This window comes from Heterodontus francisci, chromosome 12 (assembly GCF_036365525.1).
Source record: "Heterodontus francisci isolate sHetFra1 chromosome 12, sHetFra1.hap1, whole genome shotgun sequence".
Classification (NCBI taxonomy): domain Eukaryota; kingdom Metazoa; phylum Chordata; class Chondrichthyes; order Heterodontiformes; family Heterodontidae; genus Heterodontus; species Heterodontus francisci.
The window spans coordinates 11,340,393-11,360,619 of record NC_090382.1 but is presented as its reverse complement, the minus strand read 5'-3'; positions in this window follow the sequence as shown (position 1 = coordinate 11,360,619).

Below are 20,227 nucleotides of genomic sequence, written 5' to 3'. Positions count from 1 at the left end.
AGGGGTGATAGGGAAATGGGACTTGGATTGTGTTAAAATAGGTCAGTGAGTACAGGGGTGATCGGGGAAAAGGACTTGGTGTGTGTTAATGTAGGTCAGTGAGCACAGGGGTGATTGGGAATGGGACTTGGTGTGTGTTAATATAGGTCAGTGCGCAAAGGGGTGATAGGGGAACGGGACTTGGTGTGTGTTAAGAGAGGTAAGTGAGTACAGGGGTGATAGGGGAATGGGACTTGGCGTGTGTTAATATCGGTCAGTGAGCACAGGAGTGATAGGGGAATGGGACATGGTGTGTGTTAATATCGATCAGGGAGCACAGGAGTGATAGGGGAACAGGACTTGGTGTGTGTTAATATAGGTCAGTGAGCACAGGGGTGATAGGGAATGGGACTTGGTGTGCGTTAATATAGGTCAGTGAGCACAGGGGTGATAGGGGAATGGGACTTGGTGTGTGTTAATATAGGTCAGTGAGCACAGGGGTGATAGGGGAATGGGACTTGGTGTGTGTTAATATAGGTCAGTGAGGACAGGGGTGATAGGGGAATGGGACATGGTTTGTGTTAATATAGGTCAGTGAGTGCAGGGGTGACAGGGGAACGGGACTTGGCGTTTGTTAATATAGGGCAGTGAGTACAGGGGTGATAGGGGAGCGGGACTTGGTGTGTGTTAATATAGGTCAGTGAGCACGGGGGTGATAGGGAAAGGGACTTGGCGTGTGTTAATATAGGTCAGTGAGTACAGGGGTGATAGGGGAATGGGACTTGGTGTGTGTTAATGGAGGTCAGTGAGTACAGGGGTGAAAGGGGAATTGGACTTGGTGTGTGTTATAATAGGTCAGTGAGCACAGGGGTGATAGGGGAATGGTACATGGTGTGTGTTAATATAGGTCAGTGAGTACAGGGGTGACAGGGGAACGGGACTTGCCCTGTGTTAATATAGGTCAGTGAGTACAGGGGTGACAGGGGAACGGGACTTGGTGTGTGTTAATATAGGTCAGTTGGTACAGGGGTGATAGGGAAATGGGACTTGGTGTTTGTTAATGTACGTCAGCGAGCACAGGGGTGGTAAGGGAATGGGACTTGGATTGTGTTAAAATAGGTCAGTGAGTACAGGGGTGATAGGGGAATAGGACTTGGCGTTTGTTAATGTAGGTCAGTGAGTACAGGGGTGACAGGGGAACGGGACTTTGCGTGTGTTAATATAGGTCAGTGAGTACAGGGGTGATAGGGGAATAGAACTTGGTGTGTTAATATAGGTCAGTGAGTACAAGTGTGATAGGGAATCGGACTTGGTATGTGTTACTATAGGTCAGTGAGTACAGGGGTGACAGGGGAACGGGACTTGGCGTTTGTTAATGTAGGTCAGTGAGTACAGGGGTGACAGGGGAACGGGACTTTGCGTGTGTTAATATAGGTCAGTGAGTACAGGGGTGATAGGGGAATAGAACTTGGTGTGTTAATATAGGTCAGTGAGTACAAGTGTGATAGGGAATCGGACTTGGTGTGTGTTACTATAGGTCAGTGAGTACAGGGGTGATAAGGAATGGGACTTAGTGTCTGTTAATATATGTCACTCAGCAAAGGGGTGATAGGGAATCGGACTTGGTGTGTGTTAATATATGTCACTCAGCAAAGGGGTGATAGGGAATCGGACTTGGTGTGTGTTAATATAGGTCAGTGAGTACAGGGGTGATAAGGGAATGGGACTTGGTGTGTGTTAATATAGGTCAGTGAGCACAGGGGTGATAGGGGAATGGGACTTGGTGTGTGTTAATATAGGTCAGTGAGCACGGGGGTGATAGGGAAAGGGACTTGGCGTGTGTTAATATAGGTCAGTGAGTACAGGGGTGATAGGGAACGGGACTTGGTGTGAGTTAATATAGGTCAGTCAGGACAGGGATGATAGGGGAACGGGACTTGGTGTGTGTTAATATAGGTCAGTGAGTACAGGGGTGATAGGGGAATCGGACTTGGTGTGTTAATATAGGTCAGTGAGTACAAGTGTGATAGGTGAATGCGACTTGCTGTGTGTTAATATAGGTCAGTGAGCACAGGGGTGATAGGGAATGGGACTTGGTGTGTGTTAATATCGGTCAGTGAGTACGGGGTGATAGGGGAATCGGACTTGGTGTGTGTTAATGTAGGTCAGTGAGGACAGGCGTGATAGGGGAATGGGACTTGGTGTGTGTTAATATAGGTCAGTGAGTACAGGGGTGACAGGGGAACGGGACTTGGCGTGTGTTAATATAGGTCAGTCAGAACACGGATGATAGGGGATCGGGACTTGGTGTGTGTTAATATGGGTCAGTGAGTACAGGGGTGATAGGGGAATGGGACTTGGTGTGTGTTAATATAGGTCAGGGAGTACAGGGGTGATAGGGGAAAGGGACTTGGTGTGTGTTAATTAAGGTCAGTCACAACAGGGATGATAGGGGAACGGGACTTGGTGTGTGTTAATATGGGACAGTGAGTACAGGGGTGATAGGGGAATGGGACTTGGTGTGTGTTAATATAGGTCAGGGAGTACAGGGGTGATAGGGGAATGGGACTTGGTGTGTGTTAATGTAGGTCAGTGAGCACAGGGGTGATAGGGGAAAGGGACTTGCTGTGTGTTAATTAAGGTCAGTCACAACAGGGATGATAGGGGAACGGGACTTGGTGTGTGTTAATGTAGGTCAGTGAGCACAGGGGTGATAGGGGAATGGGACTTGTTGTGTGTTAATATCGGTCAGTCAGAACAGGGATGATAGGGGAAAGGGACTTGGTGTGTGTTAATTAAGGTCAGTCACAACAGGGATGATAGGGGAACGGGACTTGGTGTGTGTTAATGTAGGTCAGTGAGCACAGGGGTGATAGGGGAATGGGACTTGGTGTGTGTTAATATCGGTCAGTGAGGACAGGGATGATAGGGGAATGGGACATGGTGTGTGTTAATATCGGTCAGGGAGCACAGGAGTGATAGGGGAACAGGACTTGGTGTGTGTTAATGGAGGTCAATGAGCACAGGGGTGAGAGGGGAACAGGACTTGGTGTGTGTTAATGCAGGTCAGTGAGCACAGGATTGATAGGGAATGGGACTTGGTGTGTGTTAATGTAGGTCAGTGAGTACGGGGTGATAGGGGAATCGGACTTGGTGTGTGTTAACATAGGTCAGTGAGCACAGGGGTGATAGGGGAATGGGACTTGGTGTGTGTTAATATAGGTCAGGGAGTACAGGGGTGATAGGGGAAAGGGACTTGGTGTGTGTTAATTAAGGTCAGTCAGAACAGGGATGATAGGGGAACGGGACTTGGTGTGTGTTAATATGGGACAGTGAGTACAGGGGTGATAGGGGAATGGGACTTGGTGTGTGTTAATATAGGTCAGGGAGTACAGGGGTGATAGGGGAAAGGGACTTGGTGTGTGTTAATTAAGGTCAGTCAGAACAGGGATGATAGGGGAACGGGACTTGGTGTGTGTTAATATGGGACAGTGAGTACAGGGGTGACAGGGGAATGGGACTTGGTGTGTGTTAATGTAGGTCTGTGAGTACAGGGGTGATAGGGGAATAGGACTTGGTGTGTTAATATAGGTCAGTGAGTACAGGGGTGATAAGGGAATGGGACTTGGTGTGTGTTAATATAGGTCAGTGAGCACAGGGGTGATAGGGAATGGGACATGGTGTGTGTTAATATCGGTCAGTGAGTACAGGGGTGACAGGGGAACGGGACTTGGCGTGTGTTAATATAGGTCAGCGAGTACAGGGGTGATAGGGGAATGGGACTTGGTGTGTGTTAATGGAGGTCAGCGAGTACAGGTGTGAAAGGGGAATTGGACTTGGTGTGTGTTAATATAGGTCAGTGCGCACAGGGGTGATCGGGGAATGGGATTTGGTGTGTGTTAATATAGGTCAGTGAGTACGGGGTGATAGGGGAATGGGACTTGGTGTGTGTTAATGTAGGTCAGCGAGTACAGGTGTGAAAGGGGAATTGGACTTGGTGTGTGTTAATATAGGTCAGTGCGCACAGGGGTGATAGGGAATGGGACTTGGTGAGTGTTAATATCGGTCAGTGAGTACAGGGGTGACAGGGGAACGGGACTTGGCCTGTGTTAATATAGGTCAGTGAGTACAGGGGTGACAGGGGAATGGGACTTGGCCTGTGTTAATATAGGTCAGTGAGTACAGGGGTGACAGGGGAATGGGACTTGGCGTGTGTAAATATAGGTCAGTGAGTACAGGGGTGATAGGGGAATGGGACTTGGTGCGTGTTAATGTAGGTCAGCGAGCACAGGGGTGATAGGGGAATGGGACTTGGTGTGTGTTAATATAGGTGAGTGAGTACAAGGGTGATAGGGGAATAGGACTTGGTGTGTGTTAATATAGGTCAGTGAGTACAAGTGTGATAGGGGAATGGGACTTGGTGTGTGTTAATATAGGTGAGTGAGTACAAGGGTGATAGGGGAATAGGACTTGGTGTGTGTTAATATAGGTCAGTGAGTACAAGTGTGATAGGGGAATGCGACTTGGAGTGTGTTAATGTAGGTCAGTGAGTACGGGGTGATTGGGGAATCGGACTTGGTGTGTGTTAATGTAGGTCAGTGAGCACAGGGGTGATAGGGTAATGGGACATGGTGTGTGTTAATATAGGTCAGTGAGTACAGGGGTGATAGGGGAACGGGACTTGGCCTGTGTTAATATAGGTCAGTGAGTACAGGGGTGACAGGGGAATGGGACTTGGCGTGTGTTAATATAGGTCAGTGAGTACAGGGGTGATAGGGGAACGGGACTTGGCCTGTGTTAATATAGGTCAGTGAGTACAGGGGTGACAGGGGAATGGGACTTGGCGTGTGTTAATATAGGTCAGTGAGTACAGGGGTGAAAGGGGAATGGGACTTGGTGCGTGTTAATGTGGGTCAGCGAGCACAGGGGTGATAAGGGAATGGGACTTGGTGTGTGTTAATATAGGTCAGTGAGTGCAGGGGTGATAGGGGAATAGGACTTGGTGTGTTAATATAAGTCAGTGAGTACAAGTGTGATAGGGGAATGCGACTTGGTGTGTGTTAATGTAGGTCTGTGAGCAAAGGGTTGATAGGGAAACGGACTTGGTGTGTGTTAATGTAGGTCAGTGAGCACAGGGGTGATTGGGAATGGGACTTGGTGTGTGTTAATATAGGTCAGTGAGCACAGGGGTGATAGGGAATGGGACTTGGTGTGTGTTAATATAGGTCAGTGAGTACACGGGTGATAGGGGAATGGGTCTTGGTGTGTGTGAATGAAGGTCAGTGAGCACAGGGGTGATAGGGGAATGGGACTTGGTGTGTGTTAATATAGGTCAGTCAGAACAGGGATGATCGGGGAGCGGGACTTGGTGTGTGTTAATATGGGTCAGTGAGTACAGGGGTGATAGGGGAATGGGACTTAGTGTGTGTTAATATAGGTCAGGGAGTACAGGGGTGATAGGGGAAAGGGACTTGTGTGTTAATTAAGGTCAGTCAGAACAGGGATGATAGGGGAACGGGACTTGGTGTGTGTTAATATGGGACAGTGAGTACAGGGGTGATAGGGAAATGGGACTTGGTGTGTGTTAATATAGGTCAGTGAGTACAGGGGTGACAGGGGAATGGGACTTGGTGTCTGTTAATGTAAGTCAGTGAGTACAGGGGTGATAGGGGAATAGGACTTGGTGTGTTAATATAGGTCACTAAGTACAGGGGTGATAAGGGAATGGGACTTGGTGTGTGTTAATGTAGGTCAGTGAGCAAAGGGGTGATAGGGAATGGGACTTGGTGTGTTAATGTAGGTCAGTGAGCACAGGGGTGATAGGGAATGGGACTTGGTATGTGTTAATAAAGGTCAGTGAGCAAAGGGGTGATAGGGAATGGGACTTGGTGTGTGTTAATATAGGTCAGTGAGTACAGGGGTGATAGGGGAATGGGACTTGGTGTGTGTTAATGTAGGTCAGTGAGCACAGGGGTGATAGGGAATGGGACGGTGTGTGTTCATGGAGGTCAGTGAGTACAGGGGTGAAAGGGGAATGGGACTTGGTGCGTGTTAATGTAGGTCAGTCAGAACAGGGATGATAGGGGAACGGGACTTGGTGTGTGATAATATAGGTCAGTGAGTACAGGGGTGATAGGGGAATGGGACTTGGTGTGTTATTATAGGTCAGTGAGGACAGGGGTGATAAAGGAATGGGACTTGGTGTGTGTTAATGTAGGTCAGTGAGCAAAGGGGTGATAGGGACTGGGACTTGGTGTGTGTTAATATAGGTCAGTGAGTACAGGGGTGATAGGGGAATGGGACTTGGTGTGTTATTATAGGTCAGTGAGGACAGGGGTGATAAAGGAATGGGACTTGGTGTGTGTTAATGTAGGTCAGTGAGCAAATGGGTGATTGGGAATGGGACTTGGTGTGTGTTAATATAGGTCAGTGAGCAAAGGGGTGATAGGGAATCGGACTTGGTGTGTGTTAAAATAGGTCAGTGAGGACAGGGGTGATAATGGAATGGGACTTGGTGTGTGTTAATGTAGGTTAGTGAGCAAAGGGGTGATCGGGAATGGGACTTGGTGTGTGTTAATGTAGGTCAGTGAGCACAGGGATGATAGGGGAACGGGACTTGGTGTGTGTTCTTTGGGTCAGTGTGTACAGGGGTGATAGGGGAATGGGACTTGGTGTGTGTTAATATGGGTCAGTGAGTACAGGGGTGATAGGGGAATGGGACTTGGTGTGTGTTAATATAGGTCAGGGAGTACAGGGGTGATAGGGGAAAGGGACTTGGTGTGTGTTAATTAAGGTCAGTCAGAACAGGGATGATAGGGGAACGGGACTTGGTGTGTGTTAATATGGGACAGTGAGTACAGGGGTGATAGGGGAATGGGACTTGGTGTGTTAATAAAGGTCAGTGAGCAAAGGGGTGATAGGGAACGGGACTTGGTGTGTGTGAATGGAGGTCAGTGAGCACAGGGGTGATAGGGGAATGGGACTTGGTGTGTGTTAATGTAGGTCAGTGAGCAAATGGGTGATTGGGAATGGGACTTGGTGTGTGTTAATATAGGTCAGTGAGCAAAGGGGTGATAGGGAATCGGACTTGGTGTGTGTTAAAATAGGTCAGTGAGGACAGGGGTGATAATGGAATGGGACTTGGTGTGTGTTAATGTAGGTCAGTGAGTACAGGGGTGATAAGGGAATGGGACTTGGTGTGTGTTAATGTAGGTCAGTGAGCACAGGGATGATAGGGGAACGGGACTTGGTGTGTGTTAATATAGGTCAGTGAGTACAGGGGTGATAGGGGAATGGGACTTGGTGTGTGTTAATATGGGTCAGTGAGTACAGGGGTGATAGGGGAATGGGACTTGGTGTGTGTTAATATAGGTCAGTGAGTACAGGAGTGATAGGGGAATGGGACTTGGTGTGTGTTAATATAGGTCAGTCAGAACAGGGATGATAGGGGAATGGGACTTGGTGTGGGTTAATATAGGTCAGGGAGTACAGGGGTGATAGGGGAATGGGACTTGGTGTGTGTTAATATAGGTCAGTCAGAACAGGGATGATCGGGGAATGGGACTTGGTGTGTGTTAATATGGGTCAGTGAGTACAGGGGTGATAGGGGAATGGGACTTGGTGTGTGTTAATATAGGTCAGGGAGTACAGGGGTGATAGGGGAAAGGGACTTGGTGTGTGTTAATTAAGGTCAGTCAGAACAGGGATGATAGGGGAACGGGACTTGGTGTGTGTTAATATGGGACAGTGAGTACAGGGGTGATAGGGGAATGGGACTTGGTGTGTGTTAATGTAGGTCAGTGAGTACAGGGGTGATAGGGGAATAGGACTTGGTGTGTTAATATAGGTCAGTGAGTACAGGGGTGACAGGGGAATGGGACTTGGTGTGTGTTAATGTAGGTCTGTGAGTACAGGGGTGATAGGGGAATAGGACTTGGTGTGTTAATATAGGTCAGTGAGTACAGGGGTGATAAGGGAATGGGACTTGGTGTGTTAATAAAGGTCAGTGAGCAATGGGGTGATAGGGGAACGGGACTTGGTGTGTGTTAATATGGGACAGTGAGTACAGGGGTGATAGGGGAATGGGACTTGGTGTGTGTGAATGGATGTCAGTGAGTACAGGGGTGATAGGGGAATGGGACTTGGTGTGTGTTAATGTAGGTCAGTGAGCACAGGGGTGATAGGGAATGGGACTTGGTGTGTGTTAATGGAGGTCAGTGAGTACAGGGGAGATAAGGGAATGGGACTTGGTGTGTGTTAATGTAGGTCAGTGAGCACAGGGGTGATAGGGAATGGGACTTGGTGTGTGTTAATGGAGGTCAGTGAGTACAGGGGAGATAAGGGAATGGGACTTGGTGTGTGTTAATGTAGGTCAGTGAGCACAGGGGTGATAGGGGAATGGGACTTGGTGTGTGTTAATATAGGTCAGTGAGCAAAGGGGTGATAGGGGAACGGGACTTGGTGTGTGTTAATATGGGACAGTGAGTACAGGGGTGATAGGCGAATGGGACTTGGTGTGTGTTAATATAGGTCAGTGAGTACAGGGGTGACAGGGGAATGGGACTTGGTGTGTGTTAATGTAGGTCAGTGAGTACAGGGGTGATAGGGGAATAGGACTTGGTGTGTGAATATAGGTCAGTGAGTACAGGGGTGATAAGGGAATGGGACTTGGTGTGTGTTAATGGAGGTCAGTGAGTACAGGGGAGATAAGGGAATGGGACTTGGTGTGTGTTAATGTAGGTCAGCGAGCACAGGAGTGATAGGGGAATGGGACTTGGTGTGTGTTAATATAGGTCAGTGAGCAAAGGGGTGATAGGGGAACGGGACTTGGTGTGTGTTAATATAGGTCAGTGAGTACAGGGGTGATAAGGGAATGGGACTTGGTGTGTGTTAATGTAGGTCAGTGAGCACAGGGGTGATAGGGGAACGGGACTTGGTGTGTGTTAATATAGGTCAGTGAGTACAGGGGTGATAAGGGAATGGGACTTGGTGTGTGTTAATGTAGGTCAGTGAGCACAGGGGTGATAGGGAATGGGACTTGGTGTGGGTTAATATAGGTCAGGGAGTACAGGGGTGATAGGGGAATGGGACTTGGTGTGTGTTAATATAGGTCAGTCAGAACAGGGATGATAGGGGAATGGGACTTGGTGTGTGTTAATATGGGTCAGTGAGTACAGGGGTGATAGGGGAATGGGACTTGGTGTGTGTTAATATAGGTCAGGGAGTACAGGGGTGATAGGGGAAAGGGACTTGGTGTGTGTTAATATAGGTCAGTGAGTACACGGGTGATAGGGGAATGGGTCTTGGTGTGTGTGAATGAAGGTCAGTGAGCACAGGGGTGATAGGGGAATGGGACTTGGTGTGTGTTAATATAGGTCAGTCAGAACAGGGATGATCGGGGAGCGGGACTTGGTGTGTGTTAATATGGGTCAGTGAGTACAGGGGTGATAGGGGAATGGGACTTAGTGTGTGTTAATATAGGTCAGTGAGTACAGGGGTGATAGGGGAAAGGGACTTGTGTGTTAATTAAGGTCAGTCAGAACAGGGATGATAGGGGAACGGGACTTGGTGTGTGTTAATGTAGGTCAGTGAGCAAATGGGTGATTGGGAATGGGACTTGGTGTGTGTTAATATAGGTCAGTGAGCAAAGGGGTGATAGGGAATCGGACTTGGTGTGTGTTAAAATAGGTCAGTGAGGACAGGGGTGATAATGGAATGGGACTTGGTGTGTGTTAATGTAGGTCAGTGAGTACAGGGGTGATAAGGGAATGGGACTTGGTGTGTGTTAATGTAGGTCAGTGAGCACAGGGATGATAGGGGAACGGGACTTGGTGTGTGTTAATATAGGTCAGTGAGTACAGGGGTGATAGGGGAATGGGACTTGGTGTGTGTTAATATGGGTCAGTGAGTACAGGGGTGATAGGGGAATGGGACTTGGTGTGTGTTAATATAGGTCAGTGAGTACAGGGGTGATAGGGGAATGGGACTTGGTGTGTGTTAATATAGGTCAGTCAGAACAGGGATGATAGGGGAATGGGACTTGGTGTGGGTTAATATAGGTCAGGGAGTACAGGGGTGATAGGGGAATGGGACTTGGTGTGTGTTAATATAGGTCAGTCAGAACAGGGATGATCGGGGAATGGGACTTGGTGTGTGTTAATATGGGTCAGTGAGTACAGGGGTGATAGGGGAATGGGACTTGGTGTGTGTTAATATAGGTCAGGGAGTACAGGGGTGATAGGGGAAAGGGACTTGGTGTGTGTTAATTAAGGTCAGTCAGAACAGGGATGATAGGGGAACGGGACTTGGTGTGTGTTAATATGGGACAGTGAGTACAGGGGTGATAGGGGAATGGGACTTGGTGTGTGTTAATGTAGGTCAGTGAGTACAGGGGTGATAGGGGAATAGGACTTGGTGTGTTAATATAGGTCAGTGAGTACAGGGGTGACAGGGGAATGGGACTTGGTGTGTGTTAATGTAGGTCTGTGAGTACAGGGGTGATAGGGGAATAGGACTTGGTGTGTTAATATAGGTCAGTGAGTACAGGGGTGATAAGGGAATGGGACTTGGTGTGTTAATAAAGGTCAGTGAGCAATGGGGTGATAGGGGAACGGGACTTGGTGTGTGTTAATATGGGACAGTGAGTACAGGGGTGATAGGGGAATGGGACTTGGTGTGTGTGAATGGATGTCAGTGAGTACAGGGGTGATAGGGGAATGGGACTTGGTGTGTGTTAATGTAGGTCAGTGAGCACAGGGGTGATAGGGAATGGGACTTGGTGTGTGTTAATGGAGGTCAGTGAGTACAGGGGAGATAAGGGAATGGGACTTGGTGTGTGTTAATGTAGGTCAGTGAGCACAGGGGTGATAGGGAATGGGACTTGGTGTGTGTTAATGGAGGTCAGTGAGTACAGGGGAGATAAGGGAATGGGACTTGGTGTGTGTTAATGTAGGTCAGTGAGCACAGGGGTGATAGGGGAATGGGACTTGGTGTGTGTTAATATAGGTCAGTGAGCAAAGGGGTGATAGGGGAACGGGACTTGGTGTGTGTTAATATGGGACAGTGAGTACAGGGGTGATAGGGGAATGGGACTTGGTGTGTGTTAATATAGGTCAGTGAGTACAGGGGTGACAGGGGAATGGGACTTGGTGTGTGTTAATGTAGGTCAGTGAGTACAGGGGTGATAGGGGAATAGGACTTGGTGTGTGAATATAGGTCAGTGAGTACAGGGGTGATAAGGGAATGGGACTTGGTGTGTGTTAATGGAGGTCAGTGAGTACAGGGGAGATAAGGGAATGGGACTTGGTGTGTGTTAATGTAGGTCAGCGAGCACAGGAGTGATAGGGGAATGGGACTTGGTGTGTGTTAATATAGGTCAGTGAGCAAAGGGGTGATAGGGGAACGGGACTTGGTGTGTGTTAATATAGGTCAGTGAGTACAGGGGTGATAAGGGAATGGGACTTGGTGTGTGTTAATGTAGGTCAGTGAGCACAGGGGTGATAGGGGAACGGGACTTGGTGTGTGTTAATATAGGTCAGTGAGTACAGGGGTGATAAGGGAATGGGACTTGGTGTGTGTTAATGTAGGTCAGTGAGCACAGGGGTGATAGGGAATGGGACTTGGTGTGGGTTAATATAGGTCAGGGAGTACAGGGGTGATAGGGGAATGGGACTTGGTGTGTGTTAATATAGGTCAGTCAGAACAGGGATGATAGGGGAATGGGACTTGGTGTGTGTTAATATGGGTCAGTGAGTACAGGGGTGATAGGGGAATGGGACTTGGTGTGTGTTAATATAGGTCAGGGAGTACAGGGGTGATAGGGGAAAGGGACTTGGTGTGTGTTAATATAGGTCAGTGAGTACACGGGTGATAGGGGAATGGGTCTTGGTGTGTGTGAATGAAGGTCAGTGAGCACAGGGGTGATAGGGGAATGGGACTTGGTGTGTGTTAATATAGGTCAGTCAGAACAGGGATGATCGGGGAGCGGGACTTGGTGTGTGTTAATATGGGTCAGTGAGTACAGGGGTGATAGGGGAATGGGACTTAGTGTGTGTTAATATAGGTCAGGGAGTACAGGGGTGATAGGGGAAAGGGACTTGTGTGTTAATTAAGGTCAGTCAGAACAGGGATGATAGGGGAACGGGACTTGGTGTGTGTTAATATGGGACAGTGAGTACAGGGGTGATAGGGAAATGGGACTTGGTGTGTGTTAATATAGGTCAGTGAGTACAGGGGTGACAGGGGAATGGGACTTGGTGTCTGTTAATGTAAGTCAGTGAGTACAGGGGTGATAGGGGAATAGGACTTGGTGTGTTAATATAGGTCACTAAGTACAGGGGTGATAAGGGAATGGGACTTGGTGTGTGTTAATGTAGGTCAGTGAGCAAAGGGGTGATAGGGAATGGGACTTGGTGTGTTAATGTAGGTCAGTGAGCACAGGGGTGATAGGGAATGGGACTTGGTATGTGTTAATAAAGGTCAGTGAGCAAAGGGGTGATAGGGAATGGGACTTGGTGTGTGTTAATATAGGTCAGTGAGTACAGGGGTGATAGGGGAATGGGACTTGGTGTGTGTTAATGTAGGTCAGTGAGCACAGGGGTGATAGGGAATGGGACGGTGTGTGTTCATGGAGGTCAGTGAGTACAGGGGTGAAAGGGGAATGGGACTTGGTGCGTGTTAATGTAGGTCAGTCAGAACAGGCATGATAGGGGAACGGGACTTGGTGTGTGATAATATAGGTCAGTGAGTACAGGGGTGATAGGGGAATGGGACTTGGTGTGTTATTATAGGTCAGTGAGGACAGGGGTGATAAAGGAATGGGACTTGGTGTGTGTTAATGTAGGTCAGTGAGCAAAGGGGTGATAGGGACTGGGACTTGGTGTGTGTTAATATAGGTCAGTGAGTACAGGGGTGATAGGGGAATGGGACTTGGTGTGTTATTATAGGTCAGTGAGGACAGGGGTGATAAAGGAATGGGACTTGGTGTGTGTTAATGTAGGTCAGTGAGCAAATGGGTGATTGGGAATGGGACTTGGTGTGTGTTAATATAGGTCAGTGAGCAAAGGGGTGATAGGGAATCGGACTTGGTGTGTGTTAAAATAGGTCAGTGAGGACAGGGGTGATAATGGAATGGGACTTGGTGTGTGTTAATGTAGGTTAGTGAGCAAAGGGGTGATCGGGAATGGGACTTGGTGTGTGTTAATATAGGTCAGTGAGTACAGGGGTGATAAGGGAATGGGACTTGGTGTGTGTTAATGTAGGTCAGTGAGCACAGGGATGATAGGGGAACGGGACTTGGTGTGTGTTCTTTGGGTCAGTGTGTACAGGGGTGATAGGGGAATGGGACTTGGTGTGTGTTAATATAGGTCAGTGAGTACAGGGGTGATAGGGGAATGGTACTTGGTGTGTGTTAATATAGGTCAGTCAGAACAGGGATGATAGGGGAATGGGACTTGGTGTGTGTTAATATGGGTCAGTGAGTACAGGGGTGATAGGGGAATGGGACTTGGTGTGTGTTAATATAGGTCAGGGAGTACAGGGGTGATAGGGGAAAGGGACTTGGTGTGTGTTAATTAAGGTCAGTCAGAACAGGGATGATAGGGGAACGGGACTTGGTGTGTGTTAATATGGGACAGTGAGTACAGGGGTGATAGGGGAATGGGACTTGGTGTGTTAATAAAGGTCAGTGAGCAAAGGGGTGATAGGGAACGGGACTTGGTGTGTGTGAATGGAGGTCAGTGAGCACAGGGGTGATAGGGGAATGGGACTTGGTGTGTGTTAATGTAGGTCAGTGAGCAAATGGGTGATTGGGAATGGGACTTGGTGTGTGTTAATATAGTTCAGTGAGCAAAGGGGTGATAGGGAATCGGACTTGGTGTGTGTTAAAATAGGTCAGTGAGGACAGGGGTGATAATGGAATGGGACTTGGTGTGTGTTAATGTAGGTCAGTGAGCAAAGGGGTGATAAGGGAATGGGACTTGGTGTGTGTTAATATAGGTCAGTGAGTACAGGGGTGATAAGGGAATGGGACTTGGTGTGTGTTAATGTAGGTCAGTGAGCACAGGGATGATAGGGGAACGGGACTTGGTGTGTGTTAATATAGGTCAGTGAGTACAGGGGTGATAGGGGAATGGGACTTGGTGTGTGTTAATATGGGTCAGTGAGTACAGGGGTGATAGGGGAATGGGACTTGGTGTGTGTTAATATAGGTCAGTGAGTACAGGGGTGATAGGGGAATGGGACTTGGTGTGTGTTAATATAGGTCAGTGAGTACAGGGGTGATAGGGGAATGGGACTTGGTGTGTGTTAATATAGGTCAGTCAGAACAGGGATGATAGGGGAATGGGACTTGGTGTGGGTTAATATAGGTCAGGGAGTACAGGGGTGATAGGGGAATGGGACTTGGTGTGTGTTAATATAGGTCAGTCAGAACAGGGATGATCGGGGAATGGGACTTGGTGTGTGTTAATATGGGTCAGTGAGTACAGGGGTGATAGGGGAATGGGACTTGGTGTGTGTTAATATAGGTCAGGGAGTACAGGGGTGATAGGGGAAAGGGACTTGGTGTGTGTTAATTAAGGTCAGTCAGAACAGGGATGATAGGGGAACGGGACTTGGTGTGTGTTAATATGGGACAGTGAGTACAGGGGTGATAGGGGAACGGGACTTGGTGTGTGTTAATGTAGGTCAGTGAGTACAGGGGTGATAGGGGAATAGGACTTGGTTTGTTAATATAGGTCAGTGAGTACAGGGGTGACAGGGGAATGGGACTTGGTGTGTGTTAATGTAGGTCTGTGAGTACAGGGGTGATAGGGGAATAGGACTTGGTGTGTTAATATAGGTCAGTGAGTACAGGGGTGATAAGGGAATGGGACTTGGTGTGTTAATAAAGGTCAGTGAGCAAAGGGGTGATAGGGGAACGGGACTTGGTGTGTGTTAATATGGGACAGTGAGTACAGGGGTGATAGGGGAATGGGACTTGGTGTGTGTGAATGGATGTCAGTGAGTACAGGGGTGATAGGGGAATGGGACTTGGTGTGTGTTAATGTAGGTCAGTGAGCACAGGGGTGATAGGGAATGGGACTTGGTGTGTGTTAATGGAGGTCAGTGAGTACAGGGGAGATAAGGGAATGGGACTTGGTGTGTGTTAATGTAGGTCAGTGAGCACAGGGGTGATAGGGAATGGGACTTGGTGTGTGTTAATGGAGGTCAGTGAGTACAGGGGAGATAAGGGAATGGGACTTGGTGTGTGTTAATGGAGGTCAGTGAGTACAGGGGAGATAAGGGAATGGGACTTGGTGTGTGTTAATATAGGTCAGTGAGCAAAGGGGTGATAGGGGAACGGGACTTGGTGTGTGTTAATATGGGACAGTGAGTACAGGGGTGATAGGGGAATGGGACTTGGTGTGTGTTAATATAGGTCAGTGAGTACAGGGGTGACAGGGGAATGGGACTTGGTGTATGTTAATGTAGGTCAGTGAGTACAGGGGTGATAGGGGAATAGGACTTGGTGTGTGAATATAGGTCAGTGAGTACAGGGGTGATAAGGGAATGGGACTTGGTGTGTGTTAATGGAGGTCAGTGAGTACAGGGGAGATAAGGGAATGGGACTTGGTGTGTGTTAATGTAGGTCAGCGAGCACAGGAGTGATAGGGGAATGGGACTTGGTGTGTGTTAATATAGGTCAGTGAGCAAAGGGGTGATAGGGGAACGGGACTTGGTGTGTGTTAATATAGGTCAGTGAGTACAGGGGTGATAAGGGAATGGGACTTGGTGTGTGTTAATGTAGGTCAGTGAGCACAGGGGTGATAGGGGAACGGGACTTGGTGTGTGTTAATATAGGTCAGTGAGTACAGGGGTGATAAGGGAATGGGACTTGGTGTGTGTTAATGTAGGTCAGTGAGCACAGGGGTGATAGGGAATGGGACTTGGTGTGGGTTAATATAGGTCAGGGAGTACAGGGGTGATAGGGGAATGGGACTTGGTGTGTGTTAATATAGGTCAGTCAGAACAGGGATGATAGGGGAATGGGACATGGTGTGTGTTAATATGGGTCAGTGAGTACAGGGGTGATAGGGGAATGGGACTTGGTGTGTGTTAATATAGGTCAGGGAGTACAGGGGTGATAGGGGAAAGGGACTTGGTGTGTGTTAATTAAGGTCAGTCAGAACAGGGATGATAGGGGAACGGGACTTGGGGTGTGTTAATATGGGACAGTGAGTACAGGGGTGATAGGGGAATGGGACTTGGTGTGTGTTAATGTAGGTCAGTGAGTACAGGGGTGATAGGGGAATAGGACTTGGTGTGTTAATATAGGTCAGTGAGTACAGGGGTGACAGGGGAATGGGACTTGGTGTGTGTTAATGTAGGTCTGTGAGTACAGGGGTGATAGGGGAATAGGACTTGGTGTGTTAATATAGGTCAGTGAGTACAGGGGTGATAAGGGAATGGGACTTGGTGTGTTAATAAAGGTCAGTGAGCAAAGGGGTGATAGGGGAACGGGACTTGGTGTGTGTTAATATAGGTCAGTGAGTACAGGGGTGACAGGGGAATGGGACTTGGTGTGTGTTAATGTAGGTCAGTGAGTACAGGGGTGATAGGGGAATAGGACTTGGTGTGTGAATATAGGTCAGTGAGTACAGGGGTGATAAGGGAATGGGACTTGGTGTGTGTTAATGGAGGTCAGTGAGTACAGGGGAGATAAGGGAATGGGACTTGGTGTGTGTTAATGTAGGTCAGCGAGCACAGGAGTGATAGGGGAATGGGACTTGGTGTGTGTTAATATAGGTCAGTGAGCAAAGGGGTGATAGGGGAACGGGACTTGGTGTGTGTTAATATAGGTCAGTGAGTACAGGGGTGATAAGGGAATGGGACTTGGTGTGTGTTAATGTAGGTCAGTGAGCACAGGGGTGATAGGGGAACGGGACTTGGTGTGTGTTAATATAGGTCAGTGAGTACAGGGGTGATAAGGGAATGGGACTTGGTGTGTGTTAATGTAGGTCAGTGAGCACAGGGGTGATAGGGAATGGGACTTGGTGTGGGTTAATATAGGTCAGGGAGTACAGGGGTGATAGGGGAATGGGACTTGGTGTGTGTTAATATAGGTCAGTCAGAACAGGGATGATAGGGGAATGGGACTTGGTGTGTGTTAATATGGGTCAGTGAGTACAGGGGTGATAGGGGAATGGGACTTGGTGTGTGTTAATATAGGTCAGGGAGTACAGGGGTGATAGGGGAAAGGGACTTGGTGTGTGTTAATTAAGGTCAGTCAGAACAGGGATGATAGGGGAACGGGACTTGGGGTGTGTTAATATGGGACAGTGAGTACAGGGGTGATAGGGGAATGGGACTTGGTGTGTGTTAATGTAGGTCAGTGAGTACAGGGGTGATAGGGGAATAGGACTTGGTGTGTTAATATAGGTCAGTGAGTACAGGGGTGACAGGGGAATGGGACTTGGTGTGTGTTAATGTAGGTCTGTGAGTACAGGGGTGATAGGGGAATAGGACTTGGTGTGTTAATATAGGTCAGTGAGTACAGGGGTGATAAGGGAATGGGACTTGGTGTGTTAATAAAGGTCAGTGAGCAAAGGGGTGATAGGGGAACGGGACTTGGTGTGTGTTAATATGGGACAGTGAGTACAGGGGTGATAGGGGAATGGGACTTGGTGTGTGTGAATGGATGTCAGTGAGTACAGGGGTGATAGGGGAATGGGACTTGGTGTGTGTTAATGTAGGTCAGTGAGCACAGGGGTGATAGGGAATGGGACTTGGTGTGTGTTAATATAGGTCAGTGAGTACAGGGGTGATAGGGGAATAGGACTTGGTGTGTTAATATAGGTCAGTGAGTACAGGGGTGATAGGGGAAAGGGACTTGGTGTGTGTTAATTAAGGTCAGTCAGAACAGGGATGATAGGGGAACGGGACTTGGTGTGTGTTAATATGGGACAGTGAGTACAGGGGTGATAGGGGAATGGGATTTGGTGTGTGTTGATATCGGTCAGTGAGTACAGGGGTGACAGGGGAACGGGACTTGGTGTGTGTTAATGTAGGTCAGTGAGCACAGGGGTGATAGGGAATGGGACTTGGTGTGTGTTAATGGAGGTCAGTGAGTACAGGGGAGATAAGGGAATGGGACTTGGTGTGTGTTAATGTAGGTCAGTGAGCACAGGGGTGATAGGGGAATGGGACTTGGTGTGTGTTAATATAGGTCAGTGAGCAAAGGGGTGATAGGGGAACGGGACTTGGTGTGTGTTAATATGGGACAGTGAGTACAGGGGTGATAGGGGAATGGGACTTGGTGTGTGTTAATATAGGTCAGTGAGTACAGGGGTGACAGGGGAATGGGACTTGGTGTGTGTTAATGTAGGTCAGTGAGTACAGGGGTGATCGGGGAATAGGACTTGGTGTGTGAATATAGGTCAGTGAGTACAGGGGTGATAAGGGAATGGGACTTGGTGTGTGTTAATGGAGGTCAGTGAGTACAGGGGAGATAAGGGAATGGGACTTGGTGTGTGTTAATGTAGGTCAGCGAGCACAGGAGTGATAGGGGAATGGGACTTGGTGTGTGTTAATATAGGTCAGTGAGCAAAGGGGTGATAGGGGAACGGGACGTGGTGTGTGTTAATATAGGTCAGTGAGCACAGGGGTGATAGGGAATGGGACATGGTGTGTGTTAATGTAGGTCAGTGAGCACAGGGGTGATAGGGGAACGGAACTTGGTGTGTGTTAATGTAGGTCAGTGAGTACAGGGGTGATAAGGGAATGGGACTTGGTGTGTGTTAATGTAGGTCAGTGAGCACAGGGGTGATAGGGGAACGGGACTTGGTGTGTGTTAATGTAGGTCAGGGAGTACAGGGGTGATAGGGGAACGGGACTTGGTGTGTGTTAATATAGGTCAGTGAGTACAGGGGTGATAGGGGAATAGGACTTGGTGTGTGTTAATATAGGTCAGTGAGTACAGGGGTGATAGGGGAATGCGACTTGGTGTGTGTTAATTAAGGTCAGTCAGAACAGGGATGATAGGGGAACGGGACTTGGTGTGTGTTAATATGGGACAGTGAGTACAGGGGTGATAGGGGAATGGGACTTGGTGTGTGTTAATATAGGTCAGTGAGTGCAGGGGTGACAGGGGAATGGGACTTGGTGTGTGTTAATGTAGGTCAGTGAGTACAGGGGTGATAGGGGAATAGGACTTGGTGTGTTAATATAGGTCAGTGAGTACAGGGGTGATAGGGGAATAGGACTTGGTGTGTTAATATAGGTCAGTGAGTACAGGGGTGATAGGGGAAAGGGACTTGGTGTGTGTTAATTAAGGTCAGTCAGAACAGGGATGATAGGGGAACGGGACTTGGTGTGTGTTAATATGGGACAGTGAGTACAGGGGTGATAGGGGAATGGGATTTGGTGTGTGTTGATATAGGTCAGTGAGTACAGGGGTGACAGGGGAACGGGACTTGGTGTGTGTTAATGTAGGTCAGTGAGCACAGGGGTGATAGGGGAACGGGACTTGGTGTGTGTTAATATAGGTCAGGGAGTACAGGGATGATAGGGGAACGGGACTTGGTGTGTGTTAATATGGGACAGTGAGTACAGGGGTGATAAGGGAATGGGACTTGGTGTGTTAATATAGGTCAGTGAGTACAGGGGTGATAAGGGAATGGGACTTGGTGTGTGTTAATAAAGGTCAGTGAGCAAAGGGGTGATAGGGAATGGGACTTGGTGTGTGTGAATGGAGGTCAGTGAGTACAGGGGTGATAGGGGAATGGGACTTGGTGTGTGTTAATGTAGGTCAGTGAGCACAGGGGTGATAGGGAATGGGACTTGGTGTGTGTTAATGGAGGTCAGTGAGTACAGGGGAGATAAGGGAATGGGACTTGGTGTGTGTTAATGTAGGTCAGTGAGCACAGGGGTGATAGGGGAATGGGACTTGGTGTGTGTTAATGTCGGTCAGCGAGCACAGGAGTGATAGGGGAATGGGACTTGGTGTGTGTTAATATAGGTCAGTGAGCACAGGGGTGATCGGGGAACGGGACTTGGTGTGTGTTAATATAGGTCAGTGAGTACAAGGGTGATAAGGGAATGGGACTTGGTGTGTGTTAATGTAGGTCAGTGAGCACAGGGGTGATAGGGAATGGGACTTGGTGTGTGTTAATGTAGGTCAGTGAGCACAGGGGTGATAGGGGAACGGGACTTGGTGTGTGTTAATATAGGTCAGTGAGTACAAGTGTGATAGGGGAATGCGACTTGGTGT